The sequence below is a fragment of the Otolemur garnettii genome, unplaced genomic scaffold, assembly GCF_000181295.1.
Source record: "Otolemur garnettii isolate 467f Iridium unplaced genomic scaffold, OtoGar3 scaffold00031, whole genome shotgun sequence".
NCBI lineage: Eukaryota > Metazoa > Chordata > Mammalia > Primates > Galagidae > Otolemur > Otolemur garnettii.
In genome coordinates, this window is record NW_003852426.1 from 15,139,048 (window position 1) to 15,152,119 (window position 13,072).

At 44.1% G+C, this 13,072-nt stretch overlaps 2 pseudogenes; both read right to left on the reverse strand.

Moving 5' to 3' along the window:
- The window catches only part of LOC100961848, a 1,408-nt pseudogene extending 932 nt beyond the window's left edge, over positions 1–476 (reverse strand).
- A 1,392-nt stretch (positions 477–1,868) lies between these two features.
- LOC111725087 lies at positions 1,869–2,051 on the reverse strand (annotated as a pseudogene).
- Between the last annotated feature and the right edge of the window lie 11,021 nt (positions 2,052–13,072).

Below are 13,072 nucleotides of genomic sequence, written 5' to 3' on the forward strand. Positions count from 1 at the left end.
TCTCAAAAAAAAAAAAAAAAAAAAAAAAGATCTCAATCTCCTCTTCTTTTGGAGCATGAATGACCATAACTGTGGATCCAGAATACTTAGCAAAAACCCAGTTTTCCCATGCAAATTAATTCTTTCACTTAGAAAGTATACAAGAGAATGGTACTTACTAGGACACCGAGACCTCTTCGTGGATGCCCAGGCCCTTCACACAGGACATGCTCGTGGAGTCACTAGCATGGCTATTGCAAAGGCTTGTGCAGTGAAGTTGGCCATCTTGCCAGCTCCCATTGACAGCATCCAGCTCACCACAACCATTCTTTAAAACGTGAATGGCCACTGTGACCTGCTCTCAGAGCCTTTCTAGCCAGTCGCAGAAGGCTTTCTTTTTCTCCCCAAATGAAATTTCCTCCAATGAAAATGCTGGATGGAGCTCATAGCCAATCCCAAACAATATAAAAGCCATATTTTCCACATCCTGGGCTCATTTTGTTGTGACTTAAGAAGTGCCTGTGAATCACATCAATCAGAACAGAGAACTGCTGGTACCAGAGGTGTATGACACAGTCTTCCAATTCCAGTCGCAGGCTGGCTGCACGGCTGCTATGCAATCTGGCCCTGGGCTCCTTGCCTCACATCCCTGTTCAGGCCGTCCCCTCCAGTGCTCATGTGGCCACAACCTTTGTCAAGGCCCAGTGGGAAGTGTGAGTGTCCAGGGCTTCAGCCCTGCACACTGCCTGCTCCATGGGGATTGCAGACTGGAACCTGCCCGGGACAACCTCCAGCCCTGTTGCAGCCTCCAGCCAATTTTATTTCTTGAGACCCCTTTGTGATCATGGGGTCCCACACTATATCTAACCCAAAGCAGGTTTGTGGCCTGAGATTGCACAGCCAACTGAAGCCCCTCATGAGCTGAAGAGGTGGGATCAGAGGCTCTGGGTTTTGGTTTCAGCCCAGCCACTAAAAGGGTGGGAACCTTGGGCAGGGCACTTCCTGTACTAGCCAGGACTCAAGGCTGTAAGCGACAGAAACGCAGCTACAACTAACCTTGGCAAAAAGGGGCTGTAATTGCTCACGGGATCTGAAAAGGCAGGGGTGAGGGTTGGGGAGGTAGCAACCAGAAGTCTCTCCGTGGCTCTGTTCCACTTTCTCCTACCTCAGATGGGACTTTCTACACAAATGGGCTGTGGCTGCTGCCAGCTCTTGACTTATGTTTCCCAAATTCAGCAGTGGAAATGAAAGGGCTTCTTTCTTTAGCTCTGGCTTAAAATGTCCAGGCAAAGTCATTGGCCCAAAGGGTGACTTAGCCTTTGGTCCAGCACCAAGGGCAGCCAGTTGTGATTGGCTGAGTCTGACAAGCTACCATGCCTCAGTGACCTGCGGTCATGCTGGTCTGAAGGAGGAAGAGATGGCAGGACTCCCAAAGAAGGTGGCTGGGAACACAGGTGTGACCACACGGGGAAGTCAGTGAAAGCCAGGCCACAGCATAATGTGTGTGGTCTCCACTTTCTCACTCTAGAGACTCCACTTATTCCTTCTGTGCATTAGTTTGGGTGGGGGTAAGGGGAATAGGTCTAAAGCAGGACAAACAGGATTTACTTGAAGAGAGGGCCCCTTACTCTAGTTTCCTATAAGAAAGAACATCTTAATGCCTATTGTCCTATGGATTGTCTTATCCTAAGGCAGTGGTTCTCAACCTTCCTACCTCCATGGCCCTTTAATACAGTTCCTGGGTCTGGACCCACAGGTTGAGAACTGCTGTCCTAAGGGAATGAGATGCCAGACTGGTCATTTTTTTTTTTAAACTTTATTTTACGCACAAAGAGTTAGTATGGTTTCTTTCCCTGGGCCCCCTGGATAATCCATTCTAGGAAGATTACTTAGTCCAACTTAATGAACCCGAGGTCCTTCTTGTACTGACGGAAGTGCTGGCAGCACATTGAAACGGCAGTATATATCTCGTACTTCTGGATCAGACCATGCTGGTTTGAGCCGACACGGCAAGAGTGAGAACCCTGGCCAAATTTTCACGGGTGGCTCCAGGAGAGCTGCTGGTGACCCATCTTGCTTTCAGGAATGCAATGAGGCAAAAACAAAACAAAACAAAACAAAAAACGGGGAGGGGGACTGGACATTTTTATGGTGGGAGAAATCAGAGTGTTGTCTTAAAACTCTTGGGGGACAGATGTGCGTTTCCTCCCACTGGCAATACCAAAGCCCAAGTCTACTTCCTGATTGTTGAATTTTGTTCCCTTCTTCCTCAAACTCATTAAACCATAAGTTCTAGCTTAATAACAGGCTCTTATAGGAAATAGTGGAATTGCTGATCAGACTGAAGGATTGGACTTTGGCTGGAGAGTTTTTAAGTCTTGCTAATGAAACCACAGCTTTAGGACCTTAGTGATCTTACTGCACTACTGTGCCTTTCAGGTTTAGGGAAAAAGACTTGTTTGATTGGATTTTCTGAATGATAACTAGTGTACTAATAAGAAAACTTTTTTTGGTTTAAAATCTTCGGAATGAAAATCCTGACAGAACCTGTCCCAGCAGGAAGAGTATGATGAGGAGAGGCAGGTCTGGGGGTGGCAAAGCCTTAGGCAGGAAGCAGGTAGGAAGCCCTTGATGGTAGAAGATTGATCTGCTGCCTGTGTTTTGATATAACCTAGTCCACCAGTATCTGCCTTTGTCATCTTCTCTATCACTTCTTGACATTTTTGCCAAAGATAAACCTTCATATTTTATCACTAGCCACAGGAATTCACTTGGTAAGTTACCTGTGCTGCTTCCAAAGTGCTACGTTAACTACTGCTCCAGCTTTGTTCTGAATTTGTTTCCACGTGCAACTAGAAACCCATGATGCTGGGTGTGAGGAGTGAGGGTCTAGGACACTGCTGAATCCTCTGGCTGGAACTCGATGGGGCAAATATTAGTCTGCTTCACACATTCAAGGTGCCCTGTGGGGTAACAGCACCAGAAGGAAAGGAAGATCACATCTAATTTATCTTTTACATAGTATAGAGAAGATTTTAACTGTTCTAAGTAAAGAGCTGAAAATTTCTGGTCCCACAGATTTTGCACTTGGACTTTTCCCCAAGCACAATGTATCTCCTTGAAAGAAGACAAAAACAAGGCTATCTACCACACTGCATGGTTCACGTGCACTGCCCTCCCTCAGTGGCATGGAGGGTGCTGCTCATGATGACTGAGTGGGCCCCACTCCTGCACTAGGATAGCTGTGATGGGTTTCCTGAGGTTTAGGGAAGCCTCTGCTCATGCAGTCGCCTCACTCACCTTGCAGAGGGTACAGCCTCTGATAGTGAACGCAACCGATTCTTTGTTTAAAGAGTGGTACTTAGAAACATAAATAGTCACTAAAAGAAATTGTTGAATTTAGGCTGAATGTGAACTGATCCCAGCATTTATTCCAGAAGCTGAGCTTTTAAAGAAAATGCAGATGATTTCTCTTTGAGAGTATAGACATTGTATGATCTCAAGTTCTGGTTACGGAGATTTTATTACATTGTAAAGGATGAAAGGGGTTGAGATGGAGAGAATTTGCAAAGGATTGTTGTATAACTGCAGGGAGAGGCAAAAGCCAGGCATAGACATGACTAAGACTAGCCTTAAACATGAATTGATAAACTCAGCCTGCCTTGGAAAGTCTTTGCTGGCATGGCTGTTCCCCTGGCAGCCCACTTTTGATTGCATTAAGGGAATGCTGCATTTCAGGTGAATTTCCTACACCATTCATTTGAATACTGACCATCCACTGAACAAAGATTTCTTTGGAGAAACCAAATAAAAAATAGTCATCATATCTCATTCAAGGCCTTAGTCACAGCACTATCACAAATCAGCAGGATTTGTTGCCCAAGGATCAGGCATTAAACAAAACTGAACTTTCATTTCTCCATCAGCCAAATGGAGGTGGCCTCATGTAAGTGAGGATAGGCTTCCTGTGTTTGTGGCTCATACCACACTGATTTAATCTGCCCTGCTGTCTGGGGAGGAGAAGGCTACATTGTGTGGTTACAGATAGCTAGAAGAGCCCAAATGTGCCATCCCACTGTCCAGACTTCTTCTCACGGCATGGTTTAGTTCTTCCCAACCAGATTGCCCTCCTCTCTGCTTATCTGAATATTAAGCAGGACACCTCGTTCTTTATGGAGCCTCCCTGTACTTCTCAGTTCCTTAAGTCTATTTTGTCTAATACTGTTTGCTTTTGGTTAGTATTTGACTGATGATATATCTTTTTTCATCTTTTTTTACTTTCAATGACCTTATGTTTTATGTGTGCCTTTTATAAGCAAGATATAGTCGATTTTTAAAAAAAACTGCAATCTGATAACCTCTGTCTTTTAAGTGATGAGTTTAGTCCTTTCATGTTATTTGTTATTACAGACATATTTGGACTTATTTTGATCTGTACTTTCTATTTGTCTTGTATTTTTATTCCATTCCCACGTCTTCCCAGTGATCTAGATGTTATATAGACCTATCATTTCACTGAAGTTTTTTTTTTTTTAATTGTTGGGGATTCACTGAGGCTACAAGAAACCAGGTGGCACTGATTGCATTTGTTAGGTAAAGTCCCTCTTACAATCATGTCTTGCCCCCAAAAGGTGTGGCACACACCAAGACCCCACCCCCTTCCTTCTCTCTGCTCTTTCTTTCCCAACTGCTCCCTCCTTCTTTCTCTCTCTGCTCTCTCCTTCCCCCACCCCCACCATGTCATTAATTGTCCTCATATCAAAACTGAGTACATAGGATTCATGTTTCTCCATTCTTGTGATGCTTTACTAAGAATAATGTGTTCCACTTCCATCCAGGTTAATACAAAGACTGTAAAGTCTCCATTTTTTTAACAGCTGAATAGTATCCCATGGTATACATATAACACAGCTTGCTAATCTATTCCTTGGTTGGTAGGCATTGAGGCTGTTTCCACATTTTGGCGATTATTGTTTCATGCCTTAAATTTAAGTCCTTTATCCATCTTGAATCAATTTTTGTGAGTGGAGAAAGGTGTGTGTCTAGTTTCAGTCTTTTCTATTACATGTTGGATATCCAGTTCTCCCACCACCATTTATTGAATAGGGAATCTTTCCCCCAAGGTATGTTCTTGTTTGGTTTATTGAAGATTAGGTGGTTGTAAGATGTTTCATTTTCTGGTTTTCTATTAGATTCCAAATGTCTATGTCTCTATGTTTGTGCCAGTACCATGCTGTCTTGACTACTATGGCTTTGTAGTACAGCCTAAAATCTGGTATGGTGATACCCGTAATTTTGTTTTTATTACTAAGAACTGCCTTAGCTTTTTTTCTGGTTCTATTCAAAACACAGAATCATTTTCTCCAAGTCTTGAAAGTACGATGTTGGTATTTTATTAGGGATGGCATTGAATAGGTAGATTGCTTTGGGAAGTATAGACGTTTTAACAATGTTGATTCTTCCCAGCCGTGAGCATGGTATGTTCTTTCATTTGTTAATATCATCTGCTATTTCCTTTCTTAAGATTTCATAATTTTCTTTATAGAGTTCCTTCACCTCTTTTGTTAGCTATATTCCTAGGTATTTCATTTTCTTTGAAGCTATGGTGAAGGGAGTTCTGTCCTTAATTAGCCTCTCATCTTGACTGTTACTGGTGTATACAAAGGCAACTGACTTGTGGACATTAATTTTATATCCTGAGACATTACTGTATTTTTTGATGACTTCCAGGAGTTTTATGGTTGAGTCTTTGGGGTTCTCCAAGTATAAGATCATATCGTCAGCAAAGAGGGAGAGTTTGACCTCCTGTGCTCCCATTTGGATGCCCTTTATTTCCTTGTCTTGCCGTATTGTATTGGCTAGAACTTCCAGCACTATGTTGAATAGTAATGGTGACAGAGGACAACCTTGTCTGGTTTCAGTTCTAAGAGGAAAAGCTTTCAGTTTTACTCCATTCAGTAAAATATTAGCTGTGGGTTTGTCATAGATAGCTTTGATCGGTTTCAGAAATGTGCCACATATGCCTATACTCTTCAGTGTTCTAATTAGAAAAGGATGCTGGATTTTATTGAATATTTTTTCTGCATCTATTGAGAGGATCATAAGGTCTTTGTTTCTGCTTCTGTTAATATGATGGATAACGTTTATGGACTTGTGTTAAACCAGCCTTGCATCCCTGGGATGAAGCCTACTTGATCATGATTTATGACTTTTTTGATGATAAGCTGTAATCTATTAGCTAGGATTTTGTTGAACATTTTTGCATCTATATTCATTAGTGAAATTGGTCTGAAATTCTCCTTTTTAGTTGGGTCTTTTCCTGGTTTTGGTATCAGGGTGATGTTCGCTTCATAGAACATGCTGGGGAAGATTCCTTCCTCCTTAATTTTTTGGAATAATTTCTGCAGTACAGGAATAAGCTCTTTCTTGAAGGTTTGATAAAATTCTGGTGTGAAGCCATCCGGACCAGGGCATTTTTTGTTGAAGATTTTCTACTGTTTCTTTGATCTCAGTGCTTGAAATTGGTCTGTTAAGGAGCTCTGTTTCTTCCTGGCTAAGTCTAGGGAGAGGGTGTGATTCCAAATATTGATCCATTTCCTTCACATTATTTCACTGAGGTTTTATGATGTGTACTAAACCATCTCAAAGTCAATATGTTAACCCTCTTTGCCAATAATACAAATGCCTTGTAAGACATTATTCGTGCACACCTTAAAGACTTCAATGCCTTTATATTCAGTATTTGGTTCTGTATTTAAAAAATCCTATAGTATTTGGTTCTGCATGTAAAAAAAAAATAGGTACTATTATAATTTTTATATAGAAAATATTTATTTGGATTTATATACAAGTTAATTAATCTCGTTGTTCATCAATCTTCTTGCATCTTAAACCCTCAATTTGGGATAATTTTTCTTTTTCCTAAAGTATATTCTTTAGAAGTTTTTTTCCTACTAACTGCTTGTAGGATTTACTCTTAGTTTTTGCATATCAGAAAATGTCTTTATTTCACTCTAGTTCTTTTTTTTCTTTTTTTTTTTTGAGACAGAGCCTCAAGCTGTCTCCCTGGGTAGAGTGTCGTGGCATTACAGCTCACAGCAACCTCCAACTCCTGGGCTCAAGCCAGTCTCCTGCCTCCGCCTCCCAAGTAGCTGGGACCACAGGCGCCCGCCACAACACCCGGCTATTTTTTGGTTGCAGCTGTCATTGTTGTTTGGCGGGTCCGGGCTGGGGATTCGAACCTGCCACCTTAGGTGTACGTGGCTGGCGCCTTAGCCGGTTGAGCTATAGGCGCCGAGCCTTCACTCTAGTTCTAAAAGATAATTTTTCCAGGCATGCAATTATGGATAGAAAATGATTTTTTCCCCAAGAGTTTTGAAGTTGTTTTCTATATTTGCTGTTGAGAATCATATTCTCTGGTTGTTATGTCTTTTTTTAAAATGATGATGATCTACCTACTCTCTGTCTCTCTCTCTCTCTCTGGCTGCTTTCGTATCTTCTCTTTATTGTTGATATTCTGAGGTTAATTATTATACAGCCAGGTGTGTGTGTATTTATTTATTTAATCCTGCCTGACTCATTTCTGTGCTTCTTACATCTGTGGATTCAGATATTTCATTAGTTCTAGAGGAAGTGAGGCTATTATCTCTCTGACAATTGCCCCTCCTCCATCTTTTCTCTTTCCTTTTGGAACTCTGAAATGTGAGCCTTCTCATTAAGATCCCCCAGGTCTCTTAACTGCCTCTGTGCCCTGTTGGTCTTCCCCTGCTCTATACTCCTGCACAACTCCTAATCTATAGTATGAAACTGATACAGATGTTATTTCTTCTGTCATTTCATGTTTTAGTCTAGTTTCTCTAACTCAGTGATTCTCAACTTTCTTAATGCTGCGATGTGTTTTCAATGTTACAAAGGAGTCGTGACCCACAGGTTGAGAACCACTGCTCTAACTAGATCTGGAACCCTTTGAGTACAGTGCCCGTCTTATGTGCTGTTTGTGTTCTTATGTCACTTGGCTCAGTTCTTGGGATAGTTCTCAATGTAAACCTCACAGGTACAGGCCCGTTACTTCCTGCTCCCAGTGTGCACACTCCAGCTTGAGTCTCACACACGTGACCTCTTAGGAGCCAGATGTGTGCTTTGGGCCAGGTCATACACACACATCTGTATAAACCCTGGGAGCCTATAGAGCTCTGCTCAACGTGGCTCAGCTGATTTCTTTGGCTTGCACCTTTTACTTCCCTGGTCCCTTCAGCACAGGGGGGCTTACCTGCATCTTGTCTTCTCTATCTGGGCTTTTCAAGCCAGCCCTGTTTGGCTGCTACCCACAGCCCAGAAATACATATCCAGGAGCTGAACTTGGAATTATTTTGAAATGAGTACTGCCTCTGAATGGAAATTTAGAGTTTGAGATCTGCCTCTCCTGGCCTTGTGACCCTGGGTGCTGAGCCTTAGTTTCCATAGATAATGGAAACGGAAATGGGAATGACAAAGTTGTGAAAAATAATTGGGATAATGAACGTGAAAACGCTTAACACATGTTGGGTACAGTTATTGTTTGCAAAACAACATTAAATGATGGCTTTAACCATTAGTGGAAACAAAAAATAGTCTTATGTATCAGTTTAGAAAAATAAAATCAAAGCTATATTATTATGCTTGTCTTTTAAAAGATTATTTTAAAAAATTCTGTTAATGTAACTTTAATCAAAAAGTCTGAATGAAAAAAAAACCGCCTCTGAGATTCAAAATAAAAGTTAAAAAATAAAAGAGAATTGAGTGGTTTCTTTAAAACTCTGAGCACCTTGAACTATTTGAAACTCTGTGTCCCCTTTAAAACACATTGCTCCTGAGTTAATAGGTAAGATTACAGTCAGGAAGAATAGGGTAACAGGAAATAACGAAGAGGATTTAAAACATAAAAGTGTCAGGCTTCAGAACTTTAGGAGTGCTGAATTCCATCTCAGGTCTCAGCATCCTGCTCCTTAAGCCTTTGGTGAGGCCACTGCATTCATAGGGATCATCTTCTCTGTTGCCAACAGTTTGAAATCAAAGCCATGTGCAAGGCTTGCCACTCTACCCTTGCGACCTTCCTCCAGCTCTTGTGCTATAGGTTCTGAGGACCCTGGAATCTTGAAACCTCCCTAAAAAGCAACTTCATCACTCTTCTGGCAGCAGAGACAGAGAGAGTGGTGCCATTACACTAGGTGGCTCTTGTCTTTTTTCCCCCCCAATAAATCATTGTTACAGATGTGGGGTCATTTCTTCTCACTCACCAGTGCCCCATGAGGTGAATAGGAGAAAATGAATTCTCATTTTATAGGAGAAAAGTGAGACTCGCTCAAAGTTACAAAGCTTATAAGTGGCTGAGATGGAACGACAGTTCTGGTTTCCACCTCTGCTGTTCCCCCAGGATTGCATGCGGCAGGGACAGTTACAGTGCCACTGCCCACAAAAAACAATCTCAAGATCCTGGGCCCCACCAGCAAAGAAATGCTTAGGTCATGGGCCGCACCAGCAAAGAAATGCTTATATGAGAAGCCAGTTGTGAATCTCGTTTCATCAGAGATTTAAGAAAACCAGGGCCTATGTCTTTCCTCATGGATCTACCCCCAGGAGAATGTTTTCAAACCTGGGTATTATGACTTTGGTTCCACACACAGTAGGGATTTAGTGTTGTGAATTCTGGCTCCACTAAAATGTGGAAATCTATATTTAATGTTTCTATTACCTAGAGGAATTAATTAGTAATTGAAACTATCGTTTCCAGTCACTGAGCTCTGTCCATCCTACACAGTGCTTTCACATCCTTTGTTTTGTTCAGTTCAGGCACCGCGGTGCCAAGCATGCCAGTGAGCCAGGGTGTTGTCCATGTCTGCAGAAGCTAGAGTTCCACAGGTATTTATGCAAAGTCTCCCATTTAGCAGATGAAGAAATAGAGTCACAGAAAGCAACTTTCCTACATAGAGTTGACCCAGAAGTAGAGTTTCTCCCCTTGTCACTCTAAATCACTACCCACATATTGTACCCCTTGACTCCCCTGGTAGAAATGTAGATGGTGATGAAATCTTTGGGAAGATGTCCCTTCAGTTCGATTGGCTTTTTTCCCCTGTCATTATTACTTTTATATTCAGATAATAATTAGGTCCAATAATAGAGCCCATAGTAATTGTTGCTAATACTTGGCGGGCGTTCACTATGTGCCAGGCACTGTATGAGTAGTCTTATTAGTTTCCTAGGGCTCCCACAGCAAATTATCACAGACTGGCTGGCTTGAACAACAGAAATTATTCTTCACAGTTTTGGAAGTAAGAAAGCCAAATTCAAGGTGTCAGCAGGGCCACTCCCTTTGAAGGCTCAAGGAGGAGAGTCTTTCCTCGTGTCCCTCAGCTTTGTTTCTTGGCTGTGGCTGCTTCACTCCAGCCTCTGCCTCTGTCTTCACACACCCTTCTCCTCCATGTGTCTCTTATAAGGCCCTTGTCATTGGATTTAGGGCCCACTCAGACAATCCAGGATGATCTCATTTCAAGATCCTTAATTTCATTTGGAAAAACTCACTTTCCAAATAAGTTCATGTTCATAGGTTCATAGGGATTAGTTTGTGCACATATCTTTTTTGAGAGCACCTTTAACCTATTGCTGTGGTTTGCATAAATTATATCATTTACTCCTCAAAGCATTGTCACCCTATGGGGTGACACTGTCACCTTGGTTTTATGGATGAGGAAACTGAGACTCACAGGGGTTAAGTACCTTGCTCACTGTCATATGGCCAGTAGGTGGCAGAGCTGGGATGTGGCCCAGGGGTGTGTGCACTCCTAACCCTCGTGCCATTCTGCCTCTGTGATGTTTGTGAGAGAAATCAATCACTCTAGATGATGAAAAAACAAGGAATTTGGAATCTTCCCTTGGTTTATGAGGGGATAGTGGGGAAGGGGTCCTACAGGATAGGTGTATGTGGCCACAGAGATGAAAAAACAAGGAATTTGGAATCTTCCTTTGGCTTATGAGGGGATAGTGGGGAAGGGGTCCTACAGGATAGATGATGTGGCCACAGAGATGAGACTGGCTTGAGGCAGAACAGAGGCTGCTAGGCCTGAGGAGGGCAGCCCCCAGGAGACTCCTCTGAGAGTTGCGTGCGTGCGTGTGTGTGTGTGTGTGCGCGTGCGCGTGCGCGTGCATGCACAGACCTGCAGACAGGGCATCCAGCCCCTGTGGAGCAGTGAAGTCCCACACTGGGTGTTGTGTTGGTTCTTGTCACAACCCGGGCTGAGAGCTTCTCACTTCCCCTGCCACCACAGCACGTGTGGATACCTGGTAGGCTGAGGAAGGGAGGAGAGGCTGCTGGGGTCACAGTGTGGGGGTGCAGAGAGAGAATGGCAGCCATGGGAGGGCAGCCCTGGGAGTAGACACCTCCCAGGAGTCTCTGGATCTTCAGGACAAAGCTTCATGTTTCACATTTTCATAGGACGGGACTAGAGCCCCTTCAGTTGGCCAGTAGAGAAGGGGGTCCCCAGAGTCCTGCAGGGCCAGGGCAGTCTGGGCTCCAGGAGTCAGAGAGGACCACCTGGGATGTGGAGGAGGGCACCCCTCCCACAGGCAGGTGCAGGAATTGCCACCCTCCCAGGACAGTGCACAGGGGAGGAAGCAGCCCCTGGCAGCTGCCATCCTGGGGGCAGGCAGCTGCAGAGACGGGGAGGGGAGGAGAGCCTTCCCCACCCATTCTTTCCTCCTCCCAAGGCTATTCTGGGAAGAGGGGATGTGAGGACTGAGACGCTAGGGGAGAGAATTGCCTGGTTTTTCTCCACTTCATCTCTCTGACATGCTGGTTTCTTGTTTTTCACTCACGCCATTGTGTTGGGCTCTAAATGGGAAAGTGTCTATGGCAGAGAAAGGGACACTCAAACCTCCCATTCCCTAACCTCTCCTGGTTGCTTGGCCTGGGTCCTCACTTAAAGACTTCGGGAGTCTGCACCTTATGGGCCACTTGGTGCTTCGAGGAGAAAGGAAAATGAGATGAGGTATATGATAGCCTCTCATGGACCACAGGGTCCTACATAAATGCCAAGTGTCTATGGCTCTATGGCCACTGCAGGCAGGGAAGCTGAGGTCAAAGGTCAAAGAGCCCAGCTGTTCCATCTCACTAGGGTCCCACAGCATGGTCCCTGCTGACCTGGATCTTGTGATGCCCATACCATGCAGTGCCTTGCCCCAGTTAGAGCAAATCAAGGGCCGCAGGGGAGGGCAGGTGCAAAGTCGATGTTCTGAGGGTTAGCAGATGGGCAAGTGGGGTGAGGATGAGGTTTCTTTGGACGTCTTTGCTAGCATTTCATTTTCCATGACTGCTGCTCATAATGACAGCAATTACTAAGGGCCCCTTTATCTCCACTCATCTCTCTCTGAGCCAAAGCTCACTGGCCTCGCCCTTATGTCGCATGTGGGTTGGGGGTTGAAGGGAGAGGGAAGAGTCTGTCATTAACACATAGAAAAAGTGACAGGGGAGGGGCCCTTGAAGGTGGGGAGAGAGAGCACCATCTGAGTATCCAGAACTGAAAGTCAGCAATCTCAGACAAAGATAGAAAGATAGAGGCAGGCACAGAGAGCTGTGGGTTTCTGGGCAGCCTGCAGGAAGGAGGGGAGGAAGAGAAAGCAGAAGGGGTGGGTGGGGGCAAGGTATGGGGAGAAGGAGGAGAGGGCCGCTGGCAGGAGTGTGTTCCAGTCAGCCCCTGGGAGCAGGTGCAGCGGGGACAGGAGGGGAGACGGGAGGGTGGACATACTTCTTGACACTGTCTCTTTCCTCACAGCGCAGCCTCTTCAAGGGCTGGGACAATATTTTTCAGTTTCAAAATTATTCTTTTTACTGTAATAAATAACATACATATAGATATGCATAAACACGCATGGCTTGTGGAATGGTTATGAAGTCAACTCCCTCTCAACCACCACCAGTGTTGGGTTAGGGTTATTCTTCCATATGAAATTTAGAATCAGATAATCTAGTTGAAAAAATACATGTTGGGCAGTGCCTGTGGCTCAAGGAGTAGGGTGCCGGCCCCATATGCTGGAGGCAGTGGGTTCAAACCCAGCCCCAGCC